Raw genomic sequence first — 21,356 nt, 5'->3', positions numbered from 1 at the left:
TGTATGTGCCCTGGTCCGTACCAGAGGTAGCAGGGGAAGCCTGGTCCACAGACTGAGGACCTTACTCTCCACATGGAGGCTTGTAAGGGGCCCAGAATCAACAAAGAAGCCAAAAATAAATCCAATTCTAAAGCAAAAATGTTTTACTTTTTCTAGTTTCCTCTGGTTGAGAAAGAAAAATAAGAACTGGGAGTTTCACCAGTAAGTATAAAATTTCATGTCATTTGTTGAAATGATAAAACTATATACTGTTGAATAAAGCCTCAGGATGGCTCCAAAGTCACAGCACGTTTTAAGACTTGATACACATGTCACCATTTTCACTGCAATTCACATTTTATCTGGAAGATAAGTTCCTTGGGGGTGTAAAAGATTTTACAAGCCTAGAATCAAAGACAAACAAAAGTTTTCTCTTTTTTTAATGCTTATTTTATATTGGAGTATAATTGATTTAGAGTGTTTTGTTAGTTTCAGGTGTACAACAGAGTTGTTCAGTTATAAATATTCATAAATCTATTCTTTTTCAAATTATTTTCCCATTTAGGTTGTGTTAGTCACTCAGTCGTATCCGACTCTTTTCAATCCCATGGAACATAACCTACTAGGCTCCTCTGTCCATGGAATTCTCTAGGTACGAATACTGGAGTGAGTAACCATTTCCTTCTCCAGGGGCTCTTCCTGACCCAAGGATCAAACCTGGGTCTCCTGCACTGCAGGCAGACTCTTCACCATCTGAGCCACCAGGGAAGCCCATCCCATTTAGGTTTTTAAAGAATATTAAGTAGTTCCCTATGCTATATGGTAGGTCCTTGTTGGTTATTATTTTAAATTTAATAGTGTGTATATGCCAATCCAGAGAAGGCAATGGCACCCCACTCCAGTACTCTTGCCTGGAAAATCCCATGGATGGAGGAGCCTGGTAGGCTGCAATCCATGGGGTTGCAGAGAGTCAGACATGACTGAGCAACTTCACTTTCACTTTTCACTTTCATGCATTGGAGAAGGAAATGGCAACCCACTCCAGTGTTCTCGCCTGGAGAATCCCAAGGACGGGAGAGCCTGGTGGGCTGCCATCTATGGGGTCGCACAGAGTCGGACACGACTAAAGCGACTTAGCAGCAGCAGCAGCATATGCCAATCTCAAACTCCCAATATATCCCTCCCCTCAACCAAACCCTAAGTTTGTTTTCTAAGTCTGTGAGTCTGCTGCTGCTGCTTTGTAAATAAGTTCATTTATATGATATTTTTAGATTCCACATATAAGTGATACGTGTTTGTCTTTCTCTATCCTATTTATTTCACTGAGTATGATAAACTCCAGTTTTCTTTTCTTTAAAAAAAAAAAAGTCCTGATAAAGCAGAAAGGTTTAGTTATACCATTGCTCCTGCCAGGTGTCATGTATGATATGGGGGCATGGTCCCCGAGGAAACAGCTCAAAAATGCAGAGGATAAAAACTCTGGGGTGAGTGAGATGCTATCTATACACGGTGTTCTTAGCAAGCCTAGAAATATTTTAAATGTTGTTCCAACCCAGCTGATGATTGTTTTAGAACAAGTCTCCTGAGAAGGCCTGACCCTTGATCTGCAGAATTCCTTCAAAGACACTGAGGCAGGCAGGCAGTAATATATCATCTGCTAGGGAGGACACCAAAAGTCCTGGAGGTTGCCATGACTCTCAGGTTATTAGAGTTCACTTGAGTACTTCTAAAAATACAATGGGATAGCCATCCCAATCTTTCTTTTAAAGCTAGACCATCAATGAATAGGCAAGAAACAGCTATTATAAAACAGCTTTGAGAAAAATGTACAATATTTTTTACAAGTCATTAACTTTGTCATTTTTCTGTGCAGAAACTCCAGTTTTTAACCCTAAATTCTACTGTAAACTGAACGCTGAGGTATGGGGTTAACAGTATAACAGGACTAGTTTCTAAATCAGCCATTAATAAGCCTATTTGCTCCTGTAATTGTAAATAGAGGGGAATGTTCCCAATAAAGCCATGTTCCTGAGCCTCTCTACAGTCCCACCCCCAACGCCTCCCACCGGGAGCGGGCAGGGTGACCCCCCACCCCGCACAGAGTGCATGGATAATGTCTCCTGCAAACTGCTTAGTTCCACAGCACTTTCTGGTGTTCCAGGTATCATTTGTTAAACATATTTTTAGAATCTATTCCGCCCGAGTTCAGAAGTTACAGATAAAGCAGAGCAAGTCAGAACTGACCGCCAAAATGGATGTGGCCCGGAGCCCTGGGTGTCCCAACAGGAGGGAATCAGAGGGGCCTGTGGAGGCTTATTGGAGGCCATCACATATTTTCTGGAACTTTCATCCAGGATGAGACTTGAAGGGCAGTAGGAATTTTCCAAATGAAGGAAGAGCGCGGGGGCGAGGAGCAGTGTCGGGGGACGGGAGAGACCAGGAGAAACATCTCTGGCAGCGGAGGCCAAAGAGGCCCAGCCTGAGTTTCGGCGGGGGCCCACACGGGCCTTCACCTTGACCCGGGTGCCCACTGTGAGGGCAGGCAGTGACCATCTGCAGGCCACAGCCTTGCTGTGACATTAAGGATGCTGACAGGAAGTGCTCTGAGGCTCCCGAACTGTGAGCCAGACTCCGCTCCACCTTCCTGGCCACGTCTCACCCAGAAACCGGAAGCGGAATTCTACTCAGTACTCGGTAACTCTTATCAGCCTGTGCAGTCTGCACATTTATGTGGGGTCCCTGCAGAGGAAGGGGGCAGGGGGAGAGGAGGGCTCTCCTGCCTGTTGTCTGCAAGCCTGCGTGTGGAAAGCATGCATCACGAGGTGAGCAGTCGGGGAGGTCCTCTGAACAGTGACAGCAAACCTAGAACCAGGCGCTGTCCTAAGCCGTTTACACATTTGGGGATTTTCTCTTTTAATTCTTATACCCGCTATGAGCCTGCCTGTGTATTTTTTTCTGTAGTTTTTACCCCACTATGATTCCTGTTCTACAGATAAGGGAAACTGAAACCCAGAGTGGCTGAGTAATTTGTCTGAGGTCACACAGCTAGTTCCTGAAGAGAAGCCCTGGGACCCAGACAGCCCAGCTCCTGCCTGAGTTCTTAGGCCCTGACTTCTGTGGCCCTTACTCCAGCACAGGGAAGAGTACCACAAGCCTCCCATTCCTCCAGGAGCTGGGGTATGGAATAAACACCCACGGAGAGCACAGAGGCTTGACTAGAAATAAGAGTCACGTGGGTGCAGCTCACAAAACAGACTTCAAAGAGGCCTAGTCCATAGCATGTATACAAAACAGAACTGATTCTGCCTAGGCGAAATAGCTGCTTCACTTAAATTATCTCATTGCTGTCTCATAACCACTGGGCAAGGGAGATAGAATCTCCTCATCTGATGCAAGAGGAAACTGAGGTGGTTGTGTAACCAGGTCCAGATGGTGAAGTTGAGTTCTTTTCCTATTCAGTGAAGCCTCCTCAAAATTCAGAACTTTGTCCTCACTCCTAAAAGTTGGCATCCATTTCAGGCAACTTCTCTTTGACATAGAGAGTAAGGGGAAGTGTTTTCATTCAGGCAGTTACCAGATTCACTTCCTAAACTCTGCAACAGGAAGCTGATGCAAACACACCAAAACATCCTGCACGGCAGCCTGGCTGTTTAGAGAGACCTCTAGCTCCAGACTATTCCATCTGAGGCTGACGGGGACTCTGCTGAGGGCGCTGTAAGGTAAAGGGGTGCCATGTTGGAGTTCTAGATCCCACTTGGCCTGAGGAGAAGGCATTTGAAGAACACTGCAAGTCAGGAGGGGATAAAGAGGAAACAGTGTAAGGAGGAGGGCGGCGTGGGTGGAGGTTGGTTATGGATCAGACATCACAGCACAATCCGAGCTTTGATCCTCCCATCAGGATCTTCCTTCAACAGTAAAGGTTGCCCAGCCCATGCTGGTCAACCCAACGTCTGCTCTGGCTGCAAAGGATCTTCCTGGAAAAGAAAAAAGAACTGAGGAGCCAGGGCTCATAGCCAAGATTTCAGGAGAGGAAGGTACATTTTAGCTCTGAAGTACAAGACACATTGCTTCGAAGAATAGGGAGAAAAACGAGAGGTATAACTTTGTTTTTAAGCATAGAAGTAAAACTTTGTTCCAGTTCTATAATAACTGCTTCCTTCCTCACTCCTTCAGTTCCCCAACCCTGTGAGACAAGGACAACTGTACTAGTGAAATCCGCAGTCGCATAACCTGAAGATCAGTTTATATTGGGTTTTACTCTTTGGGGAAGATAAAAGGGGCAAGGTCTTAGACTTTACAATGAGTAGAAAAAAAGAAAACAAAGAGTCAAATAAAAATAATCCAGCATTTGGGTATCAAGGGCAGCAATGATTCAAGTAAGAGTATAACAAAGGAACTGTGTGGCTGAGTCAGAACCATAGTGTCTTGTCTGAAAAACAAAGGGAAGTGAGTCCTGTCCCTTCTGGCCAAGGCGTGCAGGCAGCATGCCTAAAGCCTGGGGGCAGCCTGCTTTCCCTTGGGGCTGCTTGAGGGATTAGGTAAATATAAACCTCTTCAAATAACCCAAGATGTGAGAAATTGAAAGCATAGCAAGCTGGAGTAGTCATCAGAAGATATATTTAGGAGAGCTTATTTTGCAAGCTAGAATTACAGAACAACAAGATGCAGTCAATTAAAAGTATTAAAGGGTGAAGTTTCTATGATTGGGAGAGAGTTGCCATCTATGATAAAGAGCCAGAAGGGACCACTGTTCTCCAAAAATCAGACAATCATTTTAATAAACTGGCTCATTCTCCCTTGCCCCAACAGCCAGTTTCTACATCAAGACTAGTTCAAGATTTCAACAAAAGGAAGTGGTTAACAAAAGAATCAGCAGGAATCCAGAAATGTTTAATTAAAAAAAAAAAAGACCACACAAAGAAAAACTTGCTCTGTATACCATTTAGGTTACACGTGTTTTTTTAAGTAGCAAAGGGTAGGAACTTTAAAAACAGACACTGCTACAAAATTTCACTATATTCACAGAATTCTGTATAGCCCTTTAGGTACTGTCATATCCCTTACCTTGGTGGAGCCTCATAATTCCCTACTCAGGTAGAGCAAGAATTATGGTCATTTTACAGATGAGGAAACTGTAGCTCTGGAAGGTGAAACATATTGATATGGTCACACAGCTAATAGAGCAGGACTGAGATATGAACCCGGTCTGCATCATGCTTTTTTTCCATAGGTACCTCAAAAAATAAAATCTGAGCTCAGCTAATATGTCATAAGTGTTTACCATGTGCCAGACACATGATGAATTATTTATATTTATTATTTCACTTAATCCTCAACCACTCTCCTCAGTTGACAGATGAGGAAATAGAGGAACTGAGAAGTGAAACAACTTGCTCAAGGTCACACAGCTTGTAGGTGGCAGATTCAGATCCCCACTAGGGGTCACATTTTAAAGTGGTCATTTGGTGCGATTACACGTAAATTCCATGGTCTTTTTTTTCCATGCTTATTGAGATATTATCAATTTACGTGATTTTTCTGCTTTAATTTTCACAAAAGCATTTTAAGATGTGTAATATTGTTCTTCTGGATCCAACATTTTAAAAGTTCTGTATCTTTTAAAACATTACTGAAGCTGAGGGCCTTTGCCTCTATTTCATACTCTCTAAAATGAGAAATGAATGGTTATCATTAAGATTAAACTAATTTATTCATGGAAAACATTTGTAATTAGCACCAAGTGGTGCCCATGGCAGCCTTCTGCTGGTATAAACTATTTTCATTATTGCCCATGGCCTGCCTTCCCCAGTATGGCTAAGAACTTGAGTTGTAGAAATCCACTTACTACCATTAAGGCAGATGCATATGCCTCGCCAGCATTCAGGATGTGCTTTAAAAAAAATTGGAATAAATGATCAAAAGTTCAAACAAGAAAGTGAAAGACTGATAACAAAACTACAAAGTTCAAAATGATCTGCAGGACCTGGAAATAAATGCCTCCAAAGAGGAGTAAAACGGAAACCACATATTTTTTTTTTAACTTTCCAAGAAATACATTTCACTTAATCCACTGTGAACCACATTTCTGTTAAAATGCAATGATTATTTTCCAAAAATAAGTAGTATGAGGTCACATAAGAAGCTAATAAAGTCCATGTCCAACTATAAGAGAGCCTTATTGAGATCTCACTTAAAATTGAGGAAGGAAATCCGTGGTCAGGTTTTTATTTCATCTTTAATTTCCCACGGTTTTCAAAGAGCCATATTACAACTCTCTCTCAAACATGTTTAAGGAAGTATTGTGATTGTGAAAATAGATACTCCGAATACCTAAGCTAAATATTTACATTCTGCCTTTTTTAGTTAAACAATTGACTTTGTTCTTTAGCATTTAGGTCAAAATATTTAAATGCTGTAAAACATCAATAACAAGAGGATATGGTTTTTCACCAGATAGTCTAAACTTACTGGTTTCAGCAAAAGCTTCACAAGAAGGAACTGGGCACTTAAAAAAATGTTAACTTGCATACACCCTGGAAATAAGGGAAAAAAGGTGGGGGAGGTGTCAGTCATTTATTCTTTTTGGCATAACACCACATTCCTTCCACTTCCTTATGTTTATGTAGTTAAGACTTGCTGAGCATTTACACCTACTTACATCACTGCAACAATAACTTCAATTTTCTGACTTTACAAAGGATTTACTTCAAAGTAGTTCTTGGATTGACATGCCTTGGTTTATTTATTTTCAGAGCATGCCTGTCCATAATAGGTATGGGACTAGCATCTTATCTTTATCCTACAAAATTAAAACTAGAGGTACTAGGGGATGAAGGGACCTGCCCCCAAAAGACAAACCATTACTAGGAAATGTGCCTTATAACTCACATCTTCTTTAATATAGTAGGGTGTTTTCCCACTGGATTGTTTTTCCTTCACATAAGGGAGCAGCCAGGTTGACAACTGGGCAGGATAGACCACCTGGGCAAATTCCAAGAACATTTTTGGAGGATGGGTTAATGTGACCCAGCAGTGGCTGTGAGGCTGGAAAGAAAAAGTGAGGCTCAGAGAACTGCATATGTTTTGTGATATTCAGTGAGCTACATGTAACTACTATTAACAAGAGTCAAATCCAGCTGTGTAAGAGAAGTTGAGAAACAGAAGTGTTTTCTAACAAACTTCTCTCCTGTTAGTTTCGTTTGAGACTTCCGCTCAGGCCCTGTGTTTCGTGTGTACCTCGTGCCTGCCCAGCCGGAGTCCTCCTGTGTGTTATTGGAGCTGCCATTGCAGGAGCTGAAAGGCCAGCTTCTGCAGCTGCCAGCTCGGGGCAAGAGGCTTTATGCAAGGAGACTACAGAGGGGAATGTCCGACTGCACCAAACCCGTCACACTGATGACACTGGAATGGCACGTTCTTCCAAAAGGAAGCCATTCAGACACCCTTTGCTGCAAAAGCCACAGGGAAGCATTTGGATTCCCCCAGTCATTTCTCTCAAACCCGACTTGAGCTGCCAGGACTGAGTCACTTTCTTTCCACTGCGGCTCACGTTACAGGTGGCAGGTTCCACCTGTTTCAATATTTGAATGATGACAAAAGTGACCCTTGAGAGCTGAGTGACGTGGGCAGCTGAGCAGGCTTCCACACCAATTGTGGGAGAAACCAAGATAACCTGCCCCCTATAAAAGGGATTACAAAGACAAATAAGGCCAAAAGAGGGTGTTCCGAGAGGCTCTTTTGTCTAAAGCTCTTTCTGGGGGTTGAGTGTTAGAGGGATCAGTTTAAACAGTAGCAGGAGAGGGCATAAGCTTAAGTTATGGCAGAGAGAATGAAGGTCAGATATATTAAGGACCTTCTGAACACGGGAAAGCTAACATGGGAGGAGAAAGAATAGACCACGCAGATCTCTGAAGTAAGATCTGTCTCAAGTCTTTCTCAAACTAGGATTTTCGACAAGGAAATAGGTCTCTGCCCAGTGAGGCACCTTGAAAAGAGAAGATTCAAAATCCTTCTTTGCGATTTTGAAACACTCTTCCCCTGAATCCCTCCATCCTTGCCCTCCAGTGCAAACCCCACCATGATCTGTTTTTTGTGTTAATTGCTATAAAACTGAATATAATGCCAGGAACAGATTTCTCACAGCTCTGCTTTTCACTGCATTCACCTTCTCCAAAGCACGACCACCTTTCCAACCACCTCTCGGGAGAGGATGAAGTGATTAATTAATAATGATTTAAGCACTGGGGAGAATTTCACCAGTTCTCCTCCATCTTAATCTTGCCAATCCAAGAAGTGGCAGCCAGCTGTCACAGAAACAGGGGACAAGGTCAGGGGGTGGTAGAATAAACACGCACTTTAAAGAGAAGCTCAAAAGATCAGGGGTTTTGTTTTGCTTTTGCCACTCAGTGTCCTGTGCAGCCTGTGTTAGTAATTCCACTGCTCTCTGCCTGCTTCCCTCATAAATCCTGACCACGCCTTCTCCTGATGCTATCTAAATAACAAAGAATCCAGCAATCAATATGTAGCCTTTTCTCCTCCTGTGTCTGATCACTCACACTAAAGGTTTCTGGAAGATATAAATTCCCATCATCAGAATCTCAGAAAATGACCATGAGTTGGACAAAGCTGGCCCTTTACCAGTGCTTATATGATGTGAATAATATTTATGTCTCTCTGAAGTCTATAGTTTCCCACTAAAAGAATTTATAGAACAAGAATAATTTTGTGATTAAAGATTGTTTTAATGTAGGAATTGTTAGCGAATTCAATTATAATAAAGACATGGGGGTATATGCATTTCATGTCTGAAAAATCAATATATATTTGATGCCTTTCTTTAACTGCTACTAGCACTGATATTTTCAGGATTAAAACATCTGTAGTTAAACCATCACAATTCAGCATTTCCCATTGAGGAAGATGTTATGGCTGGGTTTTCATTAGATGATGTTTATGAACTTTTTATAAACAAAGATCATGGGATCTGGTCCCGTCACTTCATGGCAAATAAATGGGGAAACAATGGAAACAGTGACAGACTTTATTTTCTTGGGCTCCAAAATCACTGCAATTGTGACTGCAGCCACAAAATTAAAAGACACTTGCTCCTAGGAAAAAAAGCTATGACCAGCCTAGGCAGCATATTAATTAGGAGAGACATTACTTTGCCTACAAATGTCCGTATAGTCAAAGCTATGGTTTTTCCAGTAGTCATGTATGGATGTGAGAGTTGGACCATAAAGAGGCTGAGCACCAAAGAATTGATGCTTTTGAACTGTGGTGTTGGAGAAGACTTTTGAGAGTCCCTTGGGCTGCAAGGAGATCAAACCAGTCAATCCTAAAGGAAATCAATCTTGAATATTCATTAGAAGGATTGATGCTGAAGCTGAAGCTCCAATAGTTTGACTACCTGATTCGAAGAACTGACTCATTAGAAGAGACCCTGATGCTGGGAAAGATTGAGGGCAGGAGGAGAAGGGGATGACAGAGGACGAGATGGTTGGATGGCATCACTGACTCAATGGACATGAGTTTGAGCAAACTCCGGGAGATGGTGAAGGACAGGGAAGCCTGGTGTGCTGCAAATCCATAGGGTCACAAAGAGTCAGACACGACTGAGCGACTTAACAACAATGGACTTTTTATAATCATTAAGCCTCATCACATAACTAGATTTTCACCTTCTACAAAATTTTAAGGATCAAAACAAATAAATTAAGCAGGAAAGGATGTATGTGTTGCTGTATCTCCTCGTCGAATGGGAAAAATAGCATAGGAAAACAGCCAAGTTTTCCAAAAATCACAAATACAGATCCTCGAGACAAAAAGAGCAGAATTCCTGAATCCCAGGCAAGGACAGATGACTCTCTCCTCTCTTCCACTGTGACACCTGTGCCCAAAGGGGTGTGCAACTGACACACTGCTTGTCCCTCAGCCCCCTTGTGATTTATAGGTAACACCCAGGCCCACAGAGTTGAAGTCACATAGCTAGTAAGAGAGGTCTCCTTCCCATCTAGTCACCACGGCTCTCTCCCAGACACTGTTCTGTTCATCTCATGTTCCATCCCAGAGCGACTGGAACAGACTGTCTCATTCATTCAGCCAACATGTACTGAGAACCTAGCAGGCTAAGCCCCAGGAGGAATGGCCAAATCTCATCAGCTAAAACACATTCCTCGCTCCCCTCAACAGAAAAAAAAATGAGATCAAAAGTCAAAATGTACAGGGTCCTAGGTAAGAACAAGGCTTGGATGGGCTTTAAGGTTTGACAGACCTGGGTACATAATCTGACTACACTTTGCTACCGTGTAACCTTGGGCTTCTGCATCCTCTTCTGTAAAACTGTGAACATTCCTCAGAGGTGGTTTATGAGGATTAAATGAGATAGCACTTAAAAATAATAATAACATAGTGTCTGGACATAGTAAGGGACTGAGGAAGTGTAAGCAGTCAGCGCTACTACTGATTACATCAGGCTGGGCTTGAGAAAAGTATCAATATTTCTGCCGCTTTTTCTTTCCTCTCCCATCAGATGGCCTCAGAGCATGCACCTCGTGCCATCTGAACCACATCAATATGAGAGTTATGGGTAAGTTACAGGTGGCCTTGCAAGGCTACTTTTAGTGGATTCTGTCTGCAAGGTTTCCTAACTCTGTGTGTGTGTGTGTGTGTGTGTGAGAGAGAGAGAGTGAGAGAGGCTTTCTCACTAAACCATGGCTTTTAAATTCCTTAGGGTCTATGAGTCATCCACCTGTCCAAACTTGTACACCTTCTGCAAGTAAAACTTCAGAACCTTGCCTAATAAGTTTTTGGTTAATAGATACCAGATTCAGAAGAGAATTACTAAACTGAAAAGCAAAAAGAAGCGTACTGAGAGTTTCCCCCAATACACCCTGTATGCATTGTCTCTGTAATTCCTTTAATCCACAACCATGCAAGGCACTCCATGAAAAGAGACACGAGATCCCCTGAGTTCCCCTGGAGGACTTGGGCTAAGTGCTGGTAAACACGGAGTGACGGGCATGGAGATGCCAGGCAGTCAGGGCTATATAAAGACAGGCGCATCAGTGCTCAGAAGGGCGACCGTCTCTAAGACACAGGGGTTAGCAGGATGCCGGTCAAGAGTGAAGCAAGACAACACCTGTTTGGAAAGACTTCAAGGAAAAGAGTTCTGAAGGGCAGTGGGGTGACAGGCAGACGTCAGAGTTGACAAGAGGGAGCAGAGCAGAAATGGCAGGAGATAACAGAAAAGGTGACCGCTGGAGAGCAGAGAGCAAAAGGGAGGGGATCTGCAAACTTCTCCAGGACCCCTTGACACCTACATCGTCAGAGAGAACCAGAGAGTGGAGAACGGCAAATTAGAAGCATACATAATTATGTTGTCCACTTTCCCCCGTCCATGTTTGTCTGTATCAAACATGAGATACAGACAAATGGTATTTAACTTTCTATCTACACTTATCACAGTGGGAATGCGAATGTCCCAAACCCAAAGTCAGACAAACAACTTCAAAACCCCAGAAGTGAATTATTAGCCTCACACGGACCACTGAAAAGTAGAAGCATCTAGGAGGAATGGTAGAACCTCTTTTAACTACAGAACTACCTATAATTTAAAGAAAAACAAACTTCCAGAAATGGTTTCATTAACATGGCATGCCATATATGATGGCAAGTTTTTAATGACTAGAAGGTTTAGAGTTTTACTTTTTGAACAACAATGTCTAATCCAGCAGTACTGTGTAGTCAGTGGAGACGTCTATAAAAATATTCGTTGACTAAGCTGGTCATGCCCTTGACTCAGGTGACAAGACTCACAGGCATATTCCTTGCAAGAAACTTTGATTAGATCCTCCACGAAGGCCATGTGGGCCATGTGGGTGACAATTTATATAATAATAGTAAAATAACATCTCCTTTAAGGAGCACATTGGAGGAGACAAACACTATTCTAGTGCCTTCCTCCTCATCATCTCCAATGCTTAATTATCCGAATCCCACCCTGTAATAAAGCAGATGTCTTTAGAGATGAGAAAACAAGGGCCTCGAAGGAGAGACCGTGTTCCCAAGTTGCATAATTAACAAGTCATGGAAAGGAGACTACAGGCCAGCTCTCTTGAATTCCACTGCGAGGTTGGGGAAGGGAGAGGGGGTCTTACCTAAGAATCAGATTACACGAAGAAATCTCTTAAACCTATGCTTTAAACTAAAAAAAAAAAAAAAAAGCCCTAAATGTAAAAAACTATCTTTGTAGACCTGTAAGTAGTTTTTCAAATAGAAAATTCAATAACCAGTAAATAAGCCCCAACAGTCACCACGGTAAGACTAGAACTAGACTCTGAACCGCAACGAAGAGCCCTTCCCCCACACATCCCCTGAGGAAAGGAGGTCAGATTTCTCCAGGCACCCCAAGGCCTCCATCCCATCAGCCTGCCGAGAGTTCTGCTCTCCAGGTCTGACACCAGAGGTTGAAAATAACTGCAGTCTGAGCTCTCACCTCATTGCCACTGGCAGCTAAAATCAATCTTACTAGTCAAGACAATCTCATAGGAAACAATCCATAATATGCTTGAGACATTTGCCTCTGAGAACGATGGATCTGATAGAGTCGCCTCCGCGCCCACCCTGGCCCCCGCTCAGCGGGCAGGGGGAGGCGCCTGTGGGCGGAGAGGAGCCGCCAACCCCAACCCCGGCCTGGCCTCCCGCTGGCTCCGCATCCTCGCCCCCAGGAGGGTGCCTGGCCCTCGCGCCGGAATAACAGCAGCGGCGGGGAAAGGCCAGTGTGTTCAAGTTGTTGTTTCTGGCTGGGTGAGCAAGTCTAGACCTCGGGAACTAGGAGGCCGCCTGGGGACTGGCAGAGGCCCGTGTGGAAACGGGGTTGCCTCTCCTGCGTCCTGCCTGACTTCCAAGGTGACGCCCACTGCTCCTGCACTCCCCATCTTCTCACCTGAACCCCAGAAAAACCACAGTCACCACCTTGGGAATTCACTGTGACCAACACGCCCCGGAGATGGCATTTCTAGCGCAACTGGACAATGCCAGGCATTCTACACTCTTTAAGAAGGTGTAGGTGAAGCGGCTTGGTGAAGTAGGAAGCTGTGACATTGTGACCTTATACTGTGAGACAGGAGATGGCCAGGAGATACAGTACAGCCTAGACAAAACCAAAGTAATGCTGATCACAATAGGAAGAAATTAAAAATCGAGAAGAAAGGGGGGGGATTAATATTTAACACTGCATCCTTTGTAAAGAAGGCACAGCTTCTGAATTCACATCGCTTGTATTTTCCAACACAAAAAATGTTTATCCAGCTGCAGATGTATTTGGAATGCATATTATTCTACAGTCCCTCTTTCCAAATACCCTTCTTCTATTACTTTTTCTTTTGCTAGATCTTTTTAATATTGATAATCATCTTTTTGAATCTCTTCCTCTCTCCTAGCTTGAATCTCTAGGAAAAATGATAATAGTAGTAATAAAGTCAGATATAAAGGAAAGGATCAAAAAGAAAGAAGTCTTTAGATCTGAATTCTGATTTCAGAATTCCCTTTTGAAGCATGATTTCTTTCTAAGCTGCATTTATGAACACGTGCTCCATGGTGGTTTAATGACCCCTTTCCTTAGGAAACGTGGTGAATTTCAGGACCCTCGCCGTTCCTCCTCCACTTGCATTGCTTTGGTTTAATCCTGCCTTTACTCTTTGCCTCTCAGAGAGACTGGCAGCCACTGCTCTCCAGTGCTCCAGGTTCACCGTCCCCATGCCTCCCTACCGCTTTGATACCCAAGTAGCATCCTAAACTTTACATCTCCTAATGTTCGCCTTAAAACTTTTCAGTGGCTACCCATGACCTAGAGCAGAGGTTCTCAATAGTTTGGGACATTTGATTAGAGTTTTGGTCACTCTTTGTCACTCTTTAAAAGCAAATCACTCAGGATAAATAATAAATCCTGAGTTAAGAATTTCTTCCTTGGTCAAGAGCAGGGGTCACTAAAGGATTGTGTGTGTACCCTGCATCGGCTGGCCATACATTAGATGGCCCATGGTGGTACAGAGAAAACAATTATTAGCACTTTTATGTTTACACATTCTTTGTCTTTAACAAAACTAAAAGAATATAATTAAAAAGTCATTTAAATGTATACTAATACTGAATGTATGAAATGACACTGGCACTCTTGCCCTGTCTGGCTTTCACCTAACACATCTAAGGTTCTCAAAAAAGAAAGGAAATTCCACAAACAAGGGGTGATGCTGCATCCTCATTCATTTCTTCACCTTCACCTATGGTCATGATTTGCATTCTACAGGTTGTAAGATGCCAAGGATGGTTAGGTTATGAAAACTGAGTCCTTCATAAAGGAGATTCTTTGCAGTTCTCTCAAGTTAGATGAAAAATTTCACACCCATACCAGTCTGCTAGTTATTTTGTATCCAAATAATTAAAAAGAGTTATTCCACTACAAGATGATTTGCATATTTTCCTTTTGCAAATGACAAGGATCCCAAGTTGCCAGACTTTTTCATCTGAGGACTAGTGGCTGCCAGAATTATGCAGATATTTTTAGGAAAAGGAATATGCTTGGTCGATCTCTTTAAAGTAAAGATGGCCTTTTAATGGTGAATGAGAATGTAACTGCTTTTCTAAAATAATTTGTTATTTTGACAATGGGTGTGGTAGGCAGCCTCTGAGGTTGTCCCTCCTCCTTCCCATTCCCTCTTCCTGGCGTTCATGCTCTTGTGTAACCCCTTCCCCCTTGAGTGTGGGCTGGACCTCAGGACTCACTTCCAACAAAGAGACTATAGGAAGGTCGAGTGTGTGCTCAGTTGCTCTGTGGTGTCTAACTCTTTTGCAACCCTATAGACGATAGCCCACCAGGCTCCATGGGGTTTTCCAGGCAAGAATACTGGAACAGGTTGCCATTTCCTTCTCCAGGGGTCTTCCCAACCCAGGGATTGAACCCACATCTCCTGTGTCTCCTGCATTGCAGGTGGATTCTTTACTGCTGAGCCATTAGGGAAGCCCATAGCAAGGTTACCTCTGAGATTAAGTTACAAAAAGACTGTGATTTCTGTCTTATGCTTGCTGTCTTTACAGAGAAGCCAACTGGTAAGGAAGTACTCTCTCTGCAATAGCCATGAGGACCCGGGCGAGGTCTGCCAACAGGCATGTGAGTAGACTTGGGAGCAGGTTCGCCCCCATCCCAGCCTTGAGCTGCCTGGAAAACTGGCCACCACCCCAGTTGCAGCCTTAAGACAGAAGAACACAGCAAAACCACTCCTAGATTCCTGACCACAGAAACCATGAGATAATAAATGTCTGCTGTTTTAAGCACTAATTTTAGGGATACTTTGTTACACAGTAATAGATAACTCATGCAACTGGAGAAAGCTTTCCCATCGTCAATGAGCTGATGGCTGAAAATCATATGAATGCATTTCATTAAATAAAAGAAAGAAAAAAAAAACTCTCCCATCTGCACATTTAAAAAAAATTAGAATCAGAATTTGCTAGCTTATTTTTTTAAAATCCCAGATAAAATACCAATCGATTTGAACCAACTGCTAAAAATACAGAAATGCAACACCTTCTAAAGAGTTTTCAATAATGAATGAATGATTGACACCAGAGAAGATGAAGTTATTAATTAAACTTCAAGAAAGATTTGAACATAGTGCTCAAAGTAAATAGAGTCATGATTTGGCCAATCCTGCTAACAAACACTCCTGTTGAAACTTTCTTTGCGTAGTATCTTGTTTTGATTAAAACTAGAAATTAAAATAAACTGAACTTAGAACCAGTCCTTCAAATTACCTTATCACAAGATATTACACAAAAGTTTTCAAAAATATATAACATTTTCAAACACAGTGCTCACGCTAATATTTAATAATATTTTTGTGGGAGTAAAAGTTTTAAATGTTGTCTATGTAATCTTATCTCTCTGTATTTTGTAAGAGATACAATAAACTAAACATGTGTGATGTACTTGTACATAAATGATTAAATATGAATATAAATTATTAAATAACTACCTAGCTGGGGAGGGCAGGCTCACATTATTTAACAATTGAAACAGTTTATATATCTCTGACCTCGAAGGTAAGTCCAAATGCTTTCCCTGAGTTTGTATAGCTTTTACCTATCTTTCTAGCCCTGCACTTAGAGCCACTTGCAATTCTCAAAACACTCTTGAGTAGCTTAGAAGTGAATCCTCCCCCAGAAGCCTTTCTTCCAGCACCACCCCCGCCTGGCTCGCCATGTCTAGTAAGAATTCCTACTCATATTTCAATGGTCAGCTTACTTGTCAGCTATTCCATGGCATTTCCTCTTTCCCTTCCCCTCCCTCCACCTCTCGAGGTATACAGTACCATTGTAATTCCTTTATTATAGGACTTACCACACTGTGATACACTTCAAGGATTTATTTTTCATCTCCCCTTATCAAACTGAGGGCTTCCTACAAAATTTTCTCAGTAGATGCATGTACAGATGACCTCAGTTTTTCAGATCATTTTTCTCCATGGTTCAAAGTCTAACAAGGTGAAAAGAGACTCTCCCTTCATCTTATCCTGGCCAGCTATCTGGAAACTTCACCACCAAGATTCGGTTTAATAAACTTTTAAATATTTAAAAATTGATTTAAGGACCAGATCCAGCATTTGGATATATGCTTTCTTATAACATTGGGTAAGCCTGTATTGTCTGCCAGACTGCCTCAGGTTAAATCTACTTCTGCCGCTTGGGCACATTAAATATCCTCATGGCACTCAATTCCCTCATCCAGTAAATGAGGAAAAGAATAATTAATGCATATAGGTGTGGCACAGAGTAAAAGTTCAATAAGCGTTGGTTATTATCCTGTTGCTTTTGTGCAGAGATATTCAGCAAATGAGTAATAAGTGTTAACTAAGCTCCCAGCGAGGATCTCCCCTGTGCCTACCCCGGTGAACAGACGCATGCATCCACAGAGAGAAACATCTTAAGGACAGGCTGTGTCTACTTTTATTTTCATTGTTGCAACCCCAGCGCCTGGCATAGAGTAGGAGCTCCATTAATGTTTATTGATTTATTAAAAAATTCCCCATACATTTCTGCCTTGTACAGATTTGAATTCACATTATGGTTCAGACCACCCTTTGGAAAGCATTCTCAGGGTGGCTATTGTCAGAAACAGGATGTGTGGAAACAGTTAACGAGGCTGATGTTGCAGGAAAAGCTGAGAAAGAGACATGGGAGGAAATTATGGTTCAATAGGGTCCAAAAGTCTATCAGTAATGTAATGGGAAATGATTCACAAATGCAGTATTTACACACAAGTACAAAATGTTCCAGTGACTTCAAAAAGTAAAATGGCTTATTTTAAAACAAACAAACGACAACATTGACAAATTCTAACACAGAATAAAAACTGTTTAAAATTGAATCAATGTTGTAGTCAGAATTCTTTCAGTTACAGGTGACTAATGCAAAGTTAACTGCTATAAGAAAGGAATTTTATGGGCTTGCATAAATAAGAGTAGAGATTTGTTGACTAATGCAAAGTTAACTGCTATAAGAAAGGAATTTTATGGGCTTGCATAAGTAAGGGTAGAGATTTGTCTCGGGGACATGTAAATTGTCGTCAGGTGGGTCTTTCATCTATTTATTCCTTTATCTATATATCCGCATGTCCATCTCTCTGACTTCCAATCTGTCTCCCTAGCTTTTGATTGTCTCTTACTTCAGGCAAGTGTTCTCCATTCGGCAGAGAGAAAAAGGGGCAAAGTCACCAACAACTCCAAGCATACATCATCTCAGTTCATTAGCCAGAGATGGGAAGTTCCTTTTCCCTCCTGGGTCCATGTAGGGTGAGAAGGGTTGTTGGATAACCCGAACAGTATCTGTCTACCACAACCATGATGGAAAAACCACTCCAAATTCTACTACCTCAACATACAAACCACTTGCCACCTTCACATTTTCTGGCCGTGCTAGTGAATAACTTTTATATAGTATCCTGGCACCTATTTTTTCATTTGACATTTTGTCATAAGCATTTTACCTGTTGCTACATAGACTTTATAATGACCAGTTTTAAGGGTCCATATAAGATTTAACTGTCATTAGTCATTATGCAATAATTTACTTAATCATTTCCTTAATGATTAATATTTCTGCAATTTCCAGCTGCTGTTATAATTTAAAAATAAAGTAATTATTCTCTTCCTACCTGTAGTTTGAAAATATATATTTCCTTAAGATACTTCCCAGAAATTGGATTAATAAGTGAAATGGTAAGAACAGTTACATAGATCTAGTTCTTAAGCTATATAACCAAATGTATGTTCAAAAAGTTGAACCAATTTTCAGTGTATCCAGTGAGGTGTATATGCCACAGCATCACCATATGATACTGAGTATCATGTGCAGATAAATCTTCATGAAGTCATGATGCCTGAACATTGTCACCAGTTCACAGTGTTTTCATTAATAGCCTGACTCTCTTGAGGAAACATACATGAGATTACTTAGCCCAGTACATAATACATAGGCAATAAAAGTTAGGTAAATCTGCAAAGGAATCTATTATGTTCCTACTTATGTTTCTAGGGAAGTCCACCCTTTGAAATTTGGGCTTTGCTTATACAAAGTACAGCACAAAGATAAGCAAAAATAAATCTGTGGGGTCATTTCTACATAAAACTATACAGAAGTTAATTTATCTGCTGACTTGCTTGAGCTTCTCTTATCTGTTTTGGAAAACAATCAAAGAAATCTGAGGGTGTTATTCTCACAGAAGCATAATGCAATTATTTGGAAGGTCCTTCTCTAAGACTTTTTTTTTCCCCCAAGATTAACCAAGCCCACCATTGCTCAACATTGCGTGTCAAAAGCCTGGGTGTGTCAGAATGACTTACAGAAGGTCAGGTCATGCTTTTATGCTGTCACCTGGGCCCCATCCCCAATTCTCCCATTGAGAACTCCCATGGACAGCCAGGCATCGGTAACTTTTTCAATCTGTTTAGGTGATTCTGGCACAGCGCCAGAAACCAATAATCAGGGAAGCAAATAAATCAGTCAGTAATGAGGTATCAGTATTGATGTCAGTTATTTTTAATCCTTCAATTTAAATTGAGAGCAAAGTTGATTGGGGGTTTTCCTTATACCTTTGCCCTGTCTCATGGCTCCACGTGGCAAGAATCTGCCCCTCCCCAAGCCTGCCTCTTGCAGCCCCTTGCCCACTATCTGCGGACCAGCCTGCTGCACTTCCTGCTTCCCAGAGGAGACGGTGCTTCTGGGTACATCCACCCGAAGCCTTACTGAAGCATCAGTGGGTGCCCTAGGCTGACAGATGCATGTCGCCTTCTCCAGAATCCACCTCCGTCACTCTCTCAATCTCCTGGCTCCCAACTCTGCCAGGAAAGGGGGAGCTATTTCTTGCGCCCCCTCAAACCCCATGACTAGTCATCTATTTATGCATCTCACCTTCCTTTCTAGACCACATGCTCATTGAGGGCAAGCTGGCACATCTTCCGTATGGTTTGTAAGACAGAGCCTGGCGCCTGTGTCTTACAGACATCAGATGAATGTGCAATGAACAGAGTGTGAGGAGAGATGTGACTCCTCTCCACGCCTGCGCTCTGCCAAACAGCATGTGAGGTCTTTCCATGATCTCACGCTGCCCGCATCACAGCCCCTGGGGAGGTAGGATTTAATATTCCCAATTTGCAGGTAAGAATAGAAATTATCATCAAATAGAGCCCATTCTGTCTGAGAGTGTTTATTGGCAAGAATATTAAAAAGTGAGAATTTATTCCCCCTTCTCTACCTGCTGCCTAGTTTTCTTGAGATGGTTTGCTCTAATCACACAAATAAAAGTCCACAGATCCCTGCCATCACAGACATATAACTACCTAGAGATGCGTGCTTTTGGTTGGAAATTATCAAACCAATGAGCTCTAACCCAGACAAGTGCCCTTTCCCTCTCTACATCATTCATTTTCATGAGATCTTGGTATTTTAGATAGGATTGTGCCATATGGACTGGGCACTCAAGATTCCTCTAAGGGCCAAGGCTGAGTCATTTTCAGGTAATGGGCTTTAACGTCCAAGGGAAGAGACATCCTGAATCACCTTCTGAACCTGTGCCACAGACCTGCTGTAATGCTCAGCAGTTGTTCTAGAACCTTACATAATTGATCTCGTGATTTGAAATTGAATCACTTTCCAGTCTTCCTCCAAAGTAGTTGCCCTTCTGAACTGCACTCTATTACAGCTGCACTAAAGAAAATAATAATAAAAAAAAAAGAAAGAAAGAAAATAATAATGATCTAAAGAAAATAATAATGATCTAAAGAAAATAATAATGGCAGCTAAAGAAAATAATAATGGTCATTCCTAGTGCTACCACCTTCACTGGGAACTTCAAAGTCACTCTGAGCCCCCTTTAGCCTCAAGGGCAGAGTGAACCACAGGCAAACTTTTCCTCAGTCAGAAAAAATACTGAGGGTGAAAATCAGGGGAAAAGGAGACCCTTGCACAGGCCCAGGGATTCAGGTCCTTCGTCCTCCAAGGACTCTGGCCCACCATTCACCCTGAGGAAGTGATCCTGGTTATGCTCACCCTTTTGCACACCACCAGGTAGAGAATCTGCATCAGTGTAAAACATGTCAGTGTGCAAAGTGTGGTAAAATTCATTAGGACAGACCCCACTCATTTAAAATTTGAGGTTGTAAAACCTGAATGTTGGCACTCTCTCCATTTACAGATAGGGAAACAAACCCTCACAGAGGTTAAGTGACTTGGCCGAAATCACACAGCTATCAAGTAGTAGAACTGTGGTTTGAAGGTAGTCCTCCCAAACTTAAATTCAATGTTTTGTTTAATAAAGAGTACTGCTCTTAAGGTGGAGAGAAAGCTGAAATTTAACTTTATTCTAAGATAAAATAATTTATCACCTAAAAAATAGTGTAACAGGATGTGCAGAGAAGAGGGTAGACAGAAAGATACATGGTTTTTCTAGTTTAAAAGAGATAGTTTGGAATAAGGAAGAAGTAGGAGATTAGAATTAAAAGCACACTCTTCAATTCACCAGTTGATAAGCTTGGGAAAGTTGGTTGACTGCCATGAACTTTGAATTTTCTCATGTACAAAATGGACTACTCACAGGGTTATTGTAAGATTTAAATTAAGTAATCCAGATAAACTAGCTGAAACTCAGGTGCTCAATAAACACTCCTTATCTTCCTTGAAACAGACATGTTAACCGCCATTCTTATCATTCTTATTCATTCAATGAAGAGTCCTCCTAAGGACTCTTAGATAATGTGACTCTTAGGGTCTGTTACTGTGTATATTTATTTGCTTAAATATTTATTTTCTGCCTCTTCCTACTAGGA

At 41.9% G+C, this 21,356-nt stretch overlaps 1 long non-coding RNA gene across 1 annotated transcript; it reads left to right on the top strand.

Annotated features, from left to right (window-relative positions):
• The first annotated feature begins 3,614 nt into the window (after positions 1 to 3,614).
• Positions 3,615 to 15,206, top strand: LOC122427489. The gene is made up of 3 exons (XR_006265431.1): positions 3,615 to 3,698; positions 10,508 to 10,564; positions 15,073 to 15,206. It is a non-coding gene; the product is annotated as an uncharacterized LOC122427489 (long non-coding RNA).
• The last annotated feature ends 6,150 nt before the right edge of the window (positions 15,207 to 21,356 follow it).

The sequence above is a fragment of the Cervus canadensis genome, chromosome 25, assembly GCF_019320065.1.
Source record: "Cervus canadensis isolate Bull #8, Minnesota chromosome 25, ASM1932006v1, whole genome shotgun sequence".
Classification (NCBI taxonomy): Eukaryota; Metazoa; Chordata; class Mammalia; order Artiodactyla; family Cervidae; genus Cervus; species Cervus canadensis.
The sequence above is the reverse complement of the archived record's forward strand: the minus strand, read 5'-3'. Positions and strand labels throughout refer to the sequence as shown.